Source organism: Coffea arabica, chromosome 4e (assembly GCF_036785885.1).
Source record: "Coffea arabica cultivar ET-39 chromosome 4e, Coffea Arabica ET-39 HiFi, whole genome shotgun sequence".
Taxonomy (NCBI): Eukaryota; Viridiplantae; Streptophyta; class Magnoliopsida; order Gentianales; family Rubiaceae; genus Coffea; species Coffea arabica.
The window spans coordinates 36,853,678-36,858,393 of record NC_092317.1 but is presented as its reverse complement, the minus strand read 5'-3'; the positions used below and the strand labels follow the sequence as shown (position 1 = coordinate 36,858,393).

The following is a 4,716-nucleotide window of genomic DNA, read 5'->3' as shown; positions in this document are numbered from 1 at the left end:
TTTAAAAATTAAAGCTATTACATCCCTGAACCTAATTTTCAATCTGAATCAAACCATCCAATAACCCAGTAATAAATTTTGAAAATAGATCATTCGGTCAACTTCATCGTATTCACATGGCATTTATTAAACCAAAAAAATAAAAATTATAACATAAAAGGCCATTCTTTGTCTTGGAATAGTAGAGTTTTTTTTTTATAAATCTTTTCATGCACCGTTAGTATATCCGCTTGCGAATCTAGATATGTATCATAAATATAAAATTTGGTGTTTAAATTTAAATTAAAATGATATGGCGGTACATAAAACCGTCAGTATATACAATGATAATGTAGAAAAGATCAATCTTTCTTTTTTATATTATATTTTTTTTTCTTTTTAGGTTCATTAAATTTTACATGAATATCAAGTTGAGTTAACCAAGTGATCTACCAATTACACCCCCAAAATTTGTAATCAGGTTGATTGATGGTTTGATTCAGATTGAAATTTGGGTTCAGGGATGTAATAATTTTAGTTTTTAGGGTAAAATACATAAAACCCCCCTGTGGTTAAGGAAATTGACACGAAACTTCCTCATTGTTTAAAAACTCCCACATAACCTCCTTGTGCTTTGGACTAATTTGGAAAATGGACGGAAATCATCCAAATTGACGAAAAGATGTAAATTTCCTATATTAACCCTATTTACAAACTGAATCGAAGTTCAGCTCAAGGCTCAATTAAAGTTTTAAAAACTTTCTTGCTTCATTTGAAACAAAGGTAGAACTAAGGGGCTCATTTGAAATTTTATAAAATATATCATCTTCTTCAAGGAAATGCCAGAACGTTCTGGGCTTTTGTTTTCCTCTGTTGCGACTCAAGAATCATTTCAGTCCTCTTCATCTCCATCTCCATCTCCATCCTCATTTCCTCCACTTCCCTTGTCATGTCCATCTTCATCCTCTCCATCCTCATGAACCCATCTCCCAGAACCCGTATGGCCGACACCATTTCTGCTAACGGGTCTCCCCTTTTCACATCACCTCCGACAACCCTTTTCCCGATATCACTTCTCCCGCTAAACCCATCTCTCAAAGCTTTAGTAGACCCATAATTTACACCAGCGTTAGGGTTAGGGTTAGGGTTTTGCCCACCCACTTCATCAAATCCACTTCATCAAATCCCCCTTCCCGGGATCCTACTCGAAACCCAGTGCCTCCGTTCACCATACCCCTATGAAAACTACTCCGGTTGCTACTATTATTACTGATATAACTTCCCGTATGATTCAAGCTATTGGTGTTATATATATCTCCAATGGGCTTAACATGTGAATCTTCCTGATCTTCTTCATCCTCATCGGCTTCCGCCACAGCGGAGGAATTGGGACCTTTTTACATGGCGTCCATGCATTTAAAGTGGACCCAGGCGGAGCAATACCTGTGGTTCTTAGATCCGCCGTAGGGGGCGGCACGTTGGATCTCGGCACGGTAATGTTTCCTCAGCTTCTCTATCTTGTGCCTACACTGAACGACCGTTTTGGCGTTGCCGATAGGGCATCTAGAAGCGACATAGTCAGCGACCTCCTGCCAGTGGTTGGCCCTGAGATTCCCACGGCGGAGGGAATACCACGGCGGAGTGATTGTGGCGACCCCACTTCCCCCTAAGGCGAACCAAAGGGTTGGCGGGCCGTCTACCCAACTCTCGCCAGGACTCACGCAAGCATTCAAACCCAAAACCTTCCGATGATTAACCTAAGCTATTACAAAAGGATTCTTCTGAAACAAAACGATTTCTACCACCACATTAACTTCAGAGATATCAGTATATAACTTAGCCAATCGACGGTTCTTAAATACTTCCAGCGACGCTCGCAAAAGATAAGGATATACTATACTAATACAAACATACAAATTGAGTATTAGAATTAGAGATTACACTTTTCCAGCTTCAAGTGGCAATCCAAAATGAAAAGTACAATGCTTAGCTTAGAAATCATTACAGACCGAAAATTACATTCAAATAGTTCAAGTACAACCATAGGAAATATAAGCGGCTCAAGTACTTTCAAACCTCCCATCCTGTAAGGAAAACAAATAAACATGGGGTGAGCTAAAGCTCAGTGGTGCCCCAAAACATGCAGTCACGTAATTCAAACAGCGAGTAATAACTTAAACAAGTTAAACAATTAAGAAAGCGTGTAACAGCACAAGGTAGGATACAGGGGCTCTCAGGAGCCATTTTCCTCGCTTGATCACCATTTATCGTAGTTGACCCTCCGTCAACTCTCACTACCTATAATCCATGTAGATCCACTCATTTTAATCCTAACCCGTCACCATTCATACCCCTGTCCCGGGCCCGAACGTCGACTAAGGACGCAGTATACTCGAGATATACCCGTAAATAATTTGTCGAGGGATTCACCCAACGACGTTTTTGTAGTTCGATTGAAGTGCCGAGGGATTCACCCAACGACGTAACTACTTTTAGATTCAAGGATTCACGAGAAAAATGATTCACGCAAGTCACCACTCGAACGGCTAGTGCGATAAAGTACACACTGCTCACTTCGATGGATCAAAAACTCATTTTGCAATTTATCACATATCGAGTCAAGAAAGCACTTAATCCAAGTAGAAAAAGAACAGGCAGGGACACTCACCAAGAGTGGAGTTCAGATATCAGGTTGGGAATCGAATTCCGCGTCCTCGCGATATCCTAAAAACCAGATTTTGAACTATAAGTTTCCATTCAGTTTTTAAACTTATTCGTATAAGAATTTATTTAATATAATACTAGTTTACTTTCTCAAGAGATTTCAAAAATCTATTTAGATTGAAGCTTGACAAAAGTAGTAGAAATGTTCCTTATTTTTATCCTTAGAGAAGGGTAACTAGTATCCTTTTCTTAAAATAAGTTGACAAATCTCTAAACAATAATGTTAGAAAGTTACTTTGAACATTTCTCTAAAGTTACGGCTTTTGCAAAAATTATCCTTAGAAACTATTTTTCCTACAATAGGGTTTCTTGCCGAGCAAGTCTCCCAAGCTTTTCACTAAAATTGGTAAAGCTCGTATTTTGGAACTTTTCCTATAGTTAACAATCCAAGTGCAAAGCTTAAGGAAAGAAAAGAATTAAAATAATACTTAGAATTTCCAAAAACTATTTAACTTATTTACTATAGCTATCAAGGCTAATTTGAGCTAAAGGAATTTATCGAGTTGGAAAGTTTTAGGCAAAACCCTAGATATGAAGTTTTTATAATTTAATACTAGCTGGAAAATATTTTTGATAAATTTTGATCGCAGCTACTCGAGTTCGCAAGGTCGAAACGACTTCCACAGCTCCGACTCCGTTTTGAAGTCATATTATGGATCAAAATATGACAAATATTCACATAGCAAATTACTAGAGCTTCGTCAATCATTAGCCCTAGATTTCAACAAGTGCATTTCTGAATAAAATAAAGTGATCAACCAAGGCTTCATCAATCATTAGCACTTGGTTTCAGCAAACCCATCATAAGCAAATAGAAATAAAAGTAAAGCCCCAAGACATTCCAGCAATTAACTTCCATCATTCAATAATACTTTATAAAATCATTTCAATGGCCAAGGGCTTCATCAATCATTAGCCCTGGACAACATCAATCACTCCCAACCACAATTTAGCCAAGAATTTAAACCACAAGTAAGCTAAAATCTCAGTCCAAATCCAACTTTAGTTTCACAAGGAAATCAGACATTCATACCAGGCAGTCTACTTTGAGGAGTCACGAATAGCAGTATACATGGCGGAAAAATATAAAATTTCTACAGAACAAAGGCCCATGAGTCTATTTTCATATGCCACTGACGGCACCTCAATCGGATTTTCCTACACCAAGATATATGCATTTTGCCTAGACTGGTCAGAAGTTCCGAAAATCTGGAAGCTCTTGATCACATGTGGAAAAGCTCCTTTTTCTCTTTTTAAAACCACAAGGCTTTTAGTCTAACCATCCATACGACTCTAGTAGAATTTTAGCACCACATTTTCTAGACAATTTCAACCATTATAAATTCAAAGAAAGTTTCACAATCAAGCTGGAATTTTTAACTCAAACTTTGGCGATCACAAGGAAAATTTCCAGCAGTTGTATATCCATGTTTTTGGTTAAATCTTTCAAAATATCGAATGACTCATTGCCAAATAGCTTTCACAGATTACATGTACATTTTGTCATGCATTTCGAGATCCTAACATCCCAAGGAAAAAAATTCCAGGAACCACTTAAAAAAATTCCAAGTTCAAGTTCACAGCGTTTCACAAAGAAATTCCAGCAATAACAATGGTTCTAAACAGAATTTTCTTTGGTTAAAACAGAATTTTTGGTACTCTATTAGGACATGCAAACACGTAGTTAGCTAGTAAAGGTTTCCAAATTCAAACTACAATTACACACATCTAACACAAATCCAGAAATTATAACAACTAGTCTCGGATGATCATTCATGAACTAATTTTCTGCTTCCATTTTATTCTCTTGGTTAGCCGAGCTACTTGACCTCATGCAAGCTTTAATTAACATGTTGTTAACTGGCTATTCGCCTTTATCAACTCAAATCATCACCATAAGACAGATTGAAAATTATATTTCAAAATTCAAGATTTCGGAAATTTTCAGTTCACAAGAATTCCAATTCACAAAACCAGAATTTTCCAAGTTCCTAGTTTCCTTGTCCAATCGTG

The 4,716-nt window shown here is 37.3% G+C and overlaps 1 pseudogene; it reads right to left on the bottom strand.

Moving 5' to 3' along the window:
* Positions 1–810: 810 nt before the first annotated feature.
* On the bottom strand, positions 811–2,062 carry LOC113740959 (uncharacterized; annotated as a pseudogene).
* Between the last annotated feature and the right edge of the window lie 2,654 nt (positions 2,063–4,716).